General features: G+C 40.5%; 1 pseudogene; it reads left to right on the top strand.

Annotated features, from left to right (window-relative positions):
- Nucleotides 1-947: 947 nt before the first annotated feature.
- LOC115816460 (fish-egg lectin-like) lies at nt 948-7,950 on the top strand (annotated as a pseudogene).
- Nucleotides 7,951-11,393: the final 3,443 nt, after the last annotated feature.

The raw sequence follows: 11,393 nt of genomic DNA, 5'->3' as shown, positions 1-11,393 counted from the left end.
GCAGATAACATATGATGCACAATGTGAAACCAGTTGTGTTTCACATGTATTTCGTTTGGTGGCCAGAGTGATCATAAGCACTGTTAAATGATGATGGATTGACTAGTTTAAATCAGGCCATATCATTCAGTGAGTGGTAAGGTATATGTGTGCACGGCTGGAGTAGAACAGGCCATACCCAGAACAGGAAACAGACACTGCTGGTCATTGCAGAGAGAGAGACGACAATGGTCATTTATGTTTACATTCCATATTTACTTTCAACGTGCCGGACTAATGGGTATCCATCCATGAGCCAAGCTGTGTAATAGGTCTACAACCACAGCATATAACATCGTGTTCTGCGCAACCCAAACGATGTGTACAGTGCCAAGGACCAACCCAGACACAGGTGTGCTGCGTGATGTTCAGTGATCAGCCCCCTCTGCAGGCCATTGTGCAGAGGGATCTCGAGGCACAGAGAGAGAGCAGAGAGGGGCAGGGAGGGGGAGACTACAGGTCATGGCAGAGAGAGAGGACAATGGGCGTTTATGTTTACTTTACATGTTTATTTTCAATGTAATGACTGATGGGTATCCATCCATGAGCCAAGTTGTTGTGATTTACCATTGGACAGCTACACCCACAGGACTATAATATCTTGTTTTGAAAAACTCAAGGCAAACAGCACAATACAAAATCAGAGCTGTGAGCCAACAGCAACAAGGGAGCTGGACAACCTGGGAGGCTGTGATCAACAGGGCAGTTGCATGGGCAGATATGTGGAGGCTGTCCCCAGCGAGGCTGACCTTCCTCATCAGGGCCACGTATGATACCCTTCCCAGTACCTGGAGTCTGCACTTCTTGTACTGCTCAGAGGAGACCTGTCGACTCTGCGACGCCCGGAACCCGAGATTGCAGCACATCCTTTCTAGCCTCAAGGCACCATTGATGCAGGGCCGCTACGGATGGCGCCACGACATCCTGAAATCCTGGAGGCGCGCAGGCTGGAAGCAAACAGGTCCAATCCGGTAACATCACAGCAGCTGATCCAGTTTGTCAAGCAAGGGGCTGAGGCTCAGGGCAGCAGCACAAGGGAGAGGTCCCTCCTGTCAGTTGAGAACTGACCTCGACTACCAGTTGAAGTTCCCACAAGAGATCACCACAACCTCCCAATGACAAGTTATCATGCTCTGGTCCACCTCTACCAGGATGGTTATCATGGCTGAATTGACTGTCCCATGGGAAGAGGGAATCGATGAGAGAGAAAGAAGGATAAGTACACAGAGCTGGCAGCTGTGTGCTCATAAGCAGGGTGGAGGGCATTCACCTATGCAGTGGAAGCTAGTCGCACATTGGCTACATTGGAACATCCACCCAGCGGTTCCTAAAGTCTCCTGGGATCACTGACTCCAAGCTGAGGAGGACTCTCAAAGATCTGGCGGAGGCAGCAGAATAAGGGGGTTTCTGGGTCTGGCTTCGAAGAAAGGTCAAGGCGCGGGGAAATCCCAGGGCTGGCTGCAGGGCGTGGTCGGGGGACGTCCCTGCTGTTGCTCCACCTCCTCGAGATGTTCAGGAATTAAAGGAGTGAAACATCAGTGAAGGGTGTCTCCCGGCTGATGACCCCGCAGCCGGCACAAGTCGGCACCGTCGGAGGTGTGTCGGGCAGAGATGCCCAGCAGGTGGACCCACCTGTGCTAACATCCCCTTTTCTTTTATTGATGTTATATTGAGACTGTATTGATCTCATGTGAGTTCATCATCAGTTAGTAATTAATTAATACTCATTTTATTACATGAGGATGTTCTGAAATGGGATTGTAAGGAAATCATCAGTTTCTTCCAAATGCTATGCAACTACCATCAGAAAAAGGGGAGAAAACAGCAGTGTGTGTCTGTTGTCCAAGTTTACTTTTACAGTATGGATTCCCTTGGTGTCCAACCATCAAAGACTAGTTCAGACCTTTTTTTTCAAAGATATTATTTATGTTTGTTACGGTATGGTTTTAGTATGAATCTCTGTGAAATGTGAAACCAGTTGTTGTTCACAGGTCTTTCATTTGGTGGACAGAGTGATCATAAATGTTGTGTTAAATGACAGTGGGTTGGCATGTGTACATCTGGCAACATTCAGTGAGGGCTAAGGTATTTGTGCAACGTATTTATGACAGAAACAGGTGCCACAAATCACGGCAGAGAGAGACGATGTGTATGCTTGTCTTCAATGTAACATCCTGTTCTGCACAACCCAAACTATACATTTGGGGACGCAAGGGACCAACCCAGACACAGGCGTGATGTGCGGTGCTCAGCGGTCGGCCCCATCTGCCCGCCGTTGTGGAGAGGGAGACAGGGGAAGGAAGGGGGAAAACTTTTCACCTTTTCCCACCATCCTCTCTGAAAGGGAGAGTAGGCATGAAACTTCCTGTAACTTCTCTTAACAATGCTTGGGCAGGTTCATCTACAGAAGCATACTACAACTTTTAACTTCTCTAGACAGCCAAGTTTGATTTTCATCTCAGTGGTCCATCAGGGCACATGAGGAACCCCAGCAAGGTAGATCGAAAGACCTCACTAAAATATCCAATTGGTTGTAGCAGCAAGTGGTGTGTACAAAAGGCCTTGTGATGGATTTCTATTTGATTTCGGATATGTTCTTTGAAACCTTGTTTTTTTCAGGTTTTGTGGTTTTTGGGGAAGTGCTTTGGCTCGACTGCATCCATTACACTGCATATCACATTAAAGTTTGTTTTGGCTCCCTAACCCTAACCATGTGTAAAAATGTGACACCCAAAGGTAATGTGATAGCCACAGTGATAACGGTTGTGCACACGATACAAATAAAATAATGATATTCAGAGATTAGATACCTTACAGGTAATGGGTAGACACAACAGTTAGGTAGAAGTGAGGATGAAGAGTTTGGAGACATGGGTGTCAGTGAGAGTGGAGAATGCAGAGAGTGTCATGCTACACGTGAGAGAAGACTGAGAGTGTGAAGCTGGTGCTTGGAATTGACTGCCAATGGAAGCCGCCTTCGCTCCAAATATATTGTTCAGAGAATGGATATCTTATAGGTAACGGGTAGACACAACAACTGAAATGGTTTTTTGTGTTTAACTCCTTACTTTTTTCCCCCCCTTCTGTTTGTGGCATCCATCCACCAAACCTTTGTTTAGACAGCTAAACCAAACGACATAACATCCTGCTTTGCAAAACTCAAAGCAAATGGTATAATACAAGTAGCATTCTCCATAAAGCTTAGTATGTACAATCACATCATTGTGAAATGTTTTATCATTGATGTTATAATTGCATATTATTACTGTTTAATTAAATAATTAATGACCTTTTTTAATGGTTTCATTGTGCCATCCCCCCTCCCTTTCTGTACAATGCACATTACATTACGAGTCACATGACTTCTGATCATTTGCCATGTGACTCATAATGTATGTTTTGCATATTGCATATCAGTTGGCAGCATTACTATAAATATTATTTTACTGACGTGTAAATACCATAGTGGGATGACATGCCTCATAAATTTATGGGGTGATTTATGAGTGTGTCGTGAGCAACTGGTGTTGTGTGATGTCTTTATAAAGAAAAAAAAAGGGTTTTAAAAAGTCTTACACTCTCTTGTGAATTTAACGGGGGATGCCCACGTGTCGCCCCTGTCGCCCCCATGCCTAAATCTGCCCCTGGTTACAACCAGTTGTTGTTCACAGGCATTTCATTTGGTAGACAAAGTGATCACAAATGCTGTGAAATGACAATGGTTTTACAAGTGTAAATCTTGCAGTATCATTCAATGAGGGGCAACGTGTATGTATTTATGACTGAAGTAGAACAGCTTGCACCTAAAGCCAGAGACAGGTGCCACACGTCACGGCGGAGAGAGACGACAGTGGTCATTTATGTTTGCGGTACTTGGCGGTCGGCCCCATCTGCCCTCTGTTGTGGAGAGGGAGCCCGAGGTGGAAAGAGAGCAGGGAGGGGCAGGAAGGGGGAAAACTTCCCACATTTTCCCCAGCAGCCTCTGGAAAAGGGAGAGTACACATGTCCCTGGTACTAGCCATTAACGAACCTTCTGCAGGTTTATTTATGCGCAAGCTTGTTATGACTCTGACTTTTACCCTCTGTAACTTTACTTTCTATGAACCATCCCCAGTGATCGTGGCTGTGCACACAGTCAGAATGAAAGAATAAAGGGAATGGATACCATATAGGCAACGGATAGACACAGTGATTAAAAAAAAAATCTTATTTGCAATAAGCTGGCTGAATGAGATAATCCATTTTCTGAGTTGCATATAATTAGGGTTTCTCAGAACTAGAGAACTAGGAAAGGGAGAAATGGTTCTTCTCTTATGTTTACTCTCTTACTTTTTTTTTTTCAGTTTGTGGTATCCACGCACCAAACCTTTGTTTAGACATTTACCCACACCGGACATAATATCCTGTTTTGCAAAACTCAGAGTAAATAGCACAATACAAATAACAGCCTCCACAAGCTTAGTATGAAAAATCACCCGTGTCCTAAAGGTTAGAGGAGTCGGCTTGTGACTGACAGGTTGCCGGTTCAATTCCCAGGAAAACATCTTGGGCAAGGCACTTAACCCCCAACTGGGCACAGATATACTGCCCACTGCTCCTGTACCTAGTGGTTGTGTGTGCTCACAACTGGTGTGTAAGGAGGGGTTAAACGTCGGGTGACGTAAAGCAGTTTTCCCAAGTACCTGAGATGAGTTGGAGCCAGGTATCCGCCTCAGTATCAGTCGTCACTTCTACTTATAAACCAGAAGCCAAAACTTATTTTCACAGGCAACCCAGTGTCTCAAGCTCTGTCACAGTCATTAAATAATCAATGTACTTTTTTGTCTTAAATATGGAGATATGAGTTTTCTCACTCAGCAGGAACAGATCAAATGAAATGTGTACTCAGAACAGAATGATTCAGCTATTTGTTATTGGCGTGTATTATTTATCTCCCATGACAAAACAGGCGCCTCCTTGTTTTGCATCAATATAAATAACAGAAATACAAATATAACTTGTTACTGTAATAACAAGTGCATTGGGAAGGAAAGCAGACATTCATAAAAAGCAGAACTTCCCAAACGCGGTGAGTTGTAATTGACTTTAACATAATATACATCTTTGTTAAACTTTATTTTACTATTATTGCCTTCATAATTGCACCATAGGCAGCAACACTTGTTTTGTTTTTTGTTTCTTGTTTTTTTACTTGTGTAGCTATCATATTCTGTGTAGTTTGTAAGCAGTACAACAGACTTACTTATTGTCAAACATGAAAGGAGAGCACTAAACTCACAAAAATAAGTCGTATTTAGCATTTTACCACATTTGGACTTGTGACACTTAAAAAAACATATTTAATCTGTTGGTATCCTACATGCATTGTAATTGCAAAACATGCACAACATTGCAATGCTGATGTCATTAATCGATCATGATTCATTGGTCAAGAGTGCACACGAGAACTTCCATAAAAAACTATAATTGTCATTTGTTTCTAACTCAATAACTTGAAGTCTGCAGCTTATGACAGAGCTTGTCATGTGACAAAGAACACACCATAAGCTGTGAAAGCTGTCCAATTACATTTACTTCATAGTTGTAGAATTTATCAGAGAAACAGGAACATTTGATCTGTGAAAAGTCATATTGTTTGTATTGTTTATTTTGCCATTCAGGATTGCAGGAGATGTGCAGGGAGAGAGAGAGAGAGAGAGAGAGAGAGAGAGAGAGAGAGGGAGAGAGAGAGAGAGAGAGATGTGGGGTGGAATATGTGGAGAGTCTCATTTCTAATCTCACAGTTAGTGAAACAATGCTCCATACATTTCAATGTAAAAAAAAGTCTTACCTCCATTTGCTGCAAAGAGAGAACTTTGATCAATTTTCTGTTTCAGATCTCTGTTGAAATGATGTTTTTCACTGTCTCACTGCTTGTTATTGGCAGCCTCTCTGTCAATGGTGTATCAGGTAATGCAAACAATAGATTGTTTGATATACGTGTAAGAATACTGACATTAATATTTTCAAACATTGTAACGGAAAGTTTTTATTGAGCCTAATAGCTAAATACCATTAGAATCAGTAAGAATGTTCACCATTGGAAACACTGTCGGTCTTTGAGAATACAGATAGATGATTTGAAAAAATAAAATAAAATAAAATAAAATAAAATAAAATAAAATAAAATAAAATAAAATAAAATAAACGCCTCTTGCTTTAAGAGTCACAGTCCATCTACCATCAGTGTATTCATTTTGCTTTCTCATAGCTTGGGACTGTAAAACTGTGCCTGGTAAGCTGAAGCAGATTGATGCTGGGATAGGCCAGGTGTTTGGAGTGAATGATGCCAATGATATCTACACGCTGTATGGCAACACCTGGACACAGTTACCAGGAAAACTCAAGCATGTCACCGTAGGTCCTGCTGGAGTCTGGGGGACTGCACCCAATGACCATATCTACAGACTCGTTGGAGGACAGTGGTCACAAGTAAAAGGTACAAGAAAAACATAAAAACAGAGAAACAGATGGATATATCTAGTAAACAAAACTTTTATTATGACCATATGCTTGCTTATGTGATTTTTTTTAAACAAACAAACAAAAACATTAAAATGATTCTCCATCCTCCTGACATACTACCTTTCTCCATCACCTCTCATTCATTTTTCTAGGCATTTTAAAGCAGATTGATGCAGGAGGTGACCAGTTTGTGGCTTGAGTCAATAGGTATTACCACATTTTTTGCCTTGGAAAAAGTGGCACAACCCCTATCAAAGGACCAGACAGCCGTGTGCCCTGGGTCCATGTTCCAGGAGGACTGAATTACTACAGCTGTGGACCAATCAGCTGTTAGGGTGTGACCGGAAGAGACCAGATCTTCATCAGGAAGGTAATGATGATTCAGAAGCTTAACTCGATAAACTTCTAGTAAAACCCGGTATGTTCGATGAATATTTTCATCTAACCCAAAGCAGAAGGAAAGAAAGCTGTCTTATATAATGATAAGAGTATGGCTCTGGTGAGTTGCTGAGATATGACCAGTATTGAATTGAAAACATAAATAACAGAAATATCAGATGGTTAATAGAGAACAATGGTTTTGGAACACTTTGAGTTATTTGATATATACATACATACATATACATATACACACACACACATATATGTGTGTGTGTGTGTGTGTGTGTGTGTGTGTGTGTGTATATATATATATATATATATATATATATATATATTTATATTTATATATATGACAGTTACATACTTTATGTTAGTTTATTTTGCAGAGGGGAATAGCAGAGACGTCATATGGAATGGATGAATCCATGGGGCCATGGGGTAGAAGGGGTTACTGTCAGATGAAATTATTATTGTCTTTTCTTTGTAACCTGATACGTCTGATAGAAGGTGACACCTGCCTCGTGTGCCGGCGCAGTGAATTGGGAGCATGTTGGGGGATCTCTATCCATGATTGAGGTATCAGCTGAAGGACATGTCTATGGTGTCAACTCTAATGGAAATGTCTATATCAGGTATAATTATGAATTAAAGGGTGTTTTGTTAGTGAGTGACTGGATCTTCAGATTATGTTGACCTTGTGATCAAATACATGCTCATATCTTTGATATAATATTATCTCATCTGACTGCTCAGAACCTGTGAGGAGTCTAAGGCTCTCTCAGGCTCCCTCCTTATTTACTGTTTAAACATGACACAAAGATCATAAAGGCTTGTGTACTTTCAACATGTATTAATATATCTTCAATTTAAACACATTTTTCTTACAGAAATGGAGTTACGGACAGTAACCCAACTGGTACAGGCTGGACTGAAGTTGGCCTGTGTTTCAAGGCCAAACATGTGTCCTATGACCTGGGTCACCTGTGGGTCATTAAGAAAGATGGTTCCATTATGAAGTGTGTGTGAAATTCTTTGACACAATGAGGAAAGGATCAGAAATGGCCGTGAAGGTCTAATAGCAGAAAGAAATCTTTGCAACATCCTAAAAAGAAAAAAAATGTTATTGCTTTATTTTCCTGCCAGAAATGAGCTATGACCAGTGATTCATACCTCGTTTCATTTCTTACTGTCTTATGTCTGTCTCTTTCCATGGTTTTATGCTAATTAAAATTATTTTTCTGCATGACGTTCACTCATACATTATTTCCTCAAACAAGTTATTGGAGAAATAGTGAAAACCTAGAGTGGAAACTGTGCATGGATATGAACATTGTTATGAATTTAAATCAGAAATTATAAATTAAGGAAAAATAAACATAATATAAACTTGCATGAAGAGTGATTCTAATCACTGACACAAGATAAATAATGAAGCAATAAATATTTACTTTAAAAGTTTAGCGAAAGTTAAACATATCCAACTATATCAACTCAAATGCATCTTAAAGGTTATGAATGGTTCCACATATGGGACATTGCAAAAATACTACACAGAACTAGCTTTTGCACAGCCCACAAACATAATGTTGGAGGATCAAGGTTCATTATGTCTATTTACTTATGTGAAGCAAATGAGGATGAGGAAAATAAAGTAACAGGTATAGCGCCCCCTTGCTGCACTGGCACTACAGTGAGGGAGCTACCCTGAGTTCATTTTGTCAGACAATGTTCTATCATCTCATTTAATTATTTCTCTTCTTTTAATGTGTTGGATTCTCAAGCATATGTATTTTACTCACCATATAATGAACCACCCTGGTAAAGAGCTAGGTTAATATTGTAAAGCTTACATGTGAGTAAACATTCAAATGCAATAAAGCAGTTTTAAAGTTAAATGAACTATTTACTTATCAACAAATGTAGCAATACAAAACAGATTTTATTTCAGTGTTTCACCTGGTAGCTTTTAACCAAACCAAAAATCTGGCCTCTTCTGCCTTGTCTTAATCACAAAAGTGCTTAAATCAAAACGAAATACACTTCAAACTCAACATGCCGTCAAATACCAATAAATTAAATAACAGGCCTGTCAAGTCTCTATAAAACGAATTAGCCGGCAGAAATAGAATACCCCAATAATGCGCGTTGCAGGCCTGATGCGTAGCTGGAGTGCATTGTAGCCCAAAAAACTACAGCGGCTCTGTTACTCTACCGAGCAGAAAGAAAAGCTACAACTCACTCACAGGTTTCACGAAGTCCTCGAACATTCCAGAAGTGTTAACTCATTTAAGTTTTCTAACTTGGGCTAATCAGGATGGTGTGCTGGTAGAGCGTTAACTCTTCGTCGAAGAAATTGTTCAACAGCTCAACCACGAGAGCTACAATAACTTAGAAAGTTCACAGGTTGTGCACTTACCTTATTACCTCACTCAAAACAAAGCACAAATACGTGGGTAAAGTATTTACACTCGGAGCCGGCCCGACGCACAAGTGGACTAAGCTACTGCTTAGGGCTCCCTGGCCACCAGAGGGCCCCCATGAGGGCTAGAGATACCCACAAGGGGCTTTCTCAGAATGCAGTCTCGAGTCCATGTGCCAAGTCTGGTTTTAATACATCAAGCTGTCGCTGAATTATGACCTCACATGCTGTTTGGCGACTTTGCTGTCGAATATGATTGCAGAGCAAGAAATGGCAACATGTCCAGACCTCAGGATCCAAAAAAGCATGATTTCAAATAATAATCATGACTTTAGACCAAACATGTGAAGAGTAATGAGCAAAAACATGTTTTGTTCCTATCATTAGCACCCCCGAGTGTTAAAATGTGGCAACATTTTCTGAATTCCCTTTGTCCTAAGTCACTACACCAAGGTTGGTGTTGATACATCAAAGCGTTATTGAAAAATGACCCCATGTCCGATTTGGCGGCTTTGCTGTCACAGACAAATGCTGGGACAGACAAATGCTTTTGAAAATCAAAAATCCATCTGATAACTTTTGTGAGGCTTGGTCTGAAGATCATCTGTGCCAGTTTTGGGGAAGATTAAACAAAATTTGCGACCTGTAGAAAATGTTTAAGCTTTTACATAAAATCCAATATGGCGGAAAATCCGATGTGGCGGAAACTGACAGCATGGGGTGTGTTGAACTTGGCTTGACCCAAGGAATTCAAGGGTAAATTGGGCATACAGTTCAAAAGTTACGTGTGTAAATGCACCTCCACCTTTGGCCCATTGGTGGCGCTAGAAAAAAAACTTGAAACTTGGTGAAAAGAATGAGGGGACCGTCCCCAATGAGTGTGCCAAATTTCACAACTTTTTCCCATGTGGTTCTAGGGGCTGCCATAGACACCCTAGCCAGAAGAAGAAGAAGAAGATGATGATGATGGAGAAAAGGTAGAAACACAATGGGTGCCAACACAGCTTTGCTGCTTGGCCCCCAAAAAGGATCACTTGCAGTTTCTCATGTCTTTATTCATACCATTGAGTAGAAAGACCGAAACAACAGACCAAAATGGTCACGTCACAGACACTTTGTTTGAAAAAGCTTGGCAAAAATTCGGCAATAAATGGCATTCGATATAGCCCTACTTAACCCTGTATCACTTCAAATATTAAAGTGCAAATGAACACCAGACCACTCTTGTGAGTTTGCTGCCTTTCCCGTGTTCTCGTCACTCCCCCTCCCGCTATTGCATCAACTTCCTGCTCAGCCTATGACCTCTAACTCACTTCTGATTGGCTCATTAGAGACACACAACGTAAAATTACACATTTTAAATTCCTTTTTTTGTGTGCATAAATTGAAGTAATATTTGAACATTGCCATAATTATGAATTTAGTATTTAACAACCAAAATATATTTCACTCCATGTAAATAATACAATCCATAAATTTTAACCATGCAATTACACCCACTCTGCAAAATATGTTAGATCTACAAGATATCATCATGCTGAATGTTTTTAACCTTTTAATTCTATTTATACTGTTTATGAACTTTGTTTATGAAGGCATAAACTTAAAACATGACTTTATTTCCCATAGGCTACACAGGTAACAGAAATAAAGCTGACACACTCCGAAGTATTTTACCTTAAGTGCAGGTCTTTTCCATATCTATTTTTTCCCTACATTTCATAAAGATGGAACCAAAATCCCGTCTCCTACCAAAGGCACACTGTCAGTTCAATTTCAAAGCCACTTTGTCTAACAGGACAAAGTTTGACATACAGTGTCCAATCTCTCCTGTGCTAATAAGTACCAAATTAATTTCAATAATTAAAATAGCTGGAGCAGATTAAGACATTTTTACTGTTTTTCAAATTAAGTAGAGAGCAAACACCAGTGTTCTGTCAATGCAACAAGTAAATGAGTCTTTTGTCAACAAATACAATACAATAACGGGTCTACTCTTTTGTTTGCCAGAGCAAACACTGCGACTCAGTTAAGAGTAACGTGATATAAC

The sequence above is a fragment of the Chanos chanos genome, chromosome 7, assembly GCF_902362185.1.
Source record: "Chanos chanos chromosome 7, fChaCha1.1, whole genome shotgun sequence".
Classification (NCBI taxonomy): domain Eukaryota; kingdom Metazoa; phylum Chordata; class Actinopteri; order Gonorynchiformes; family Chanidae; genus Chanos; species Chanos chanos.
This window is presented reverse-complemented; position numbering and strand designations above follow the sequence as displayed.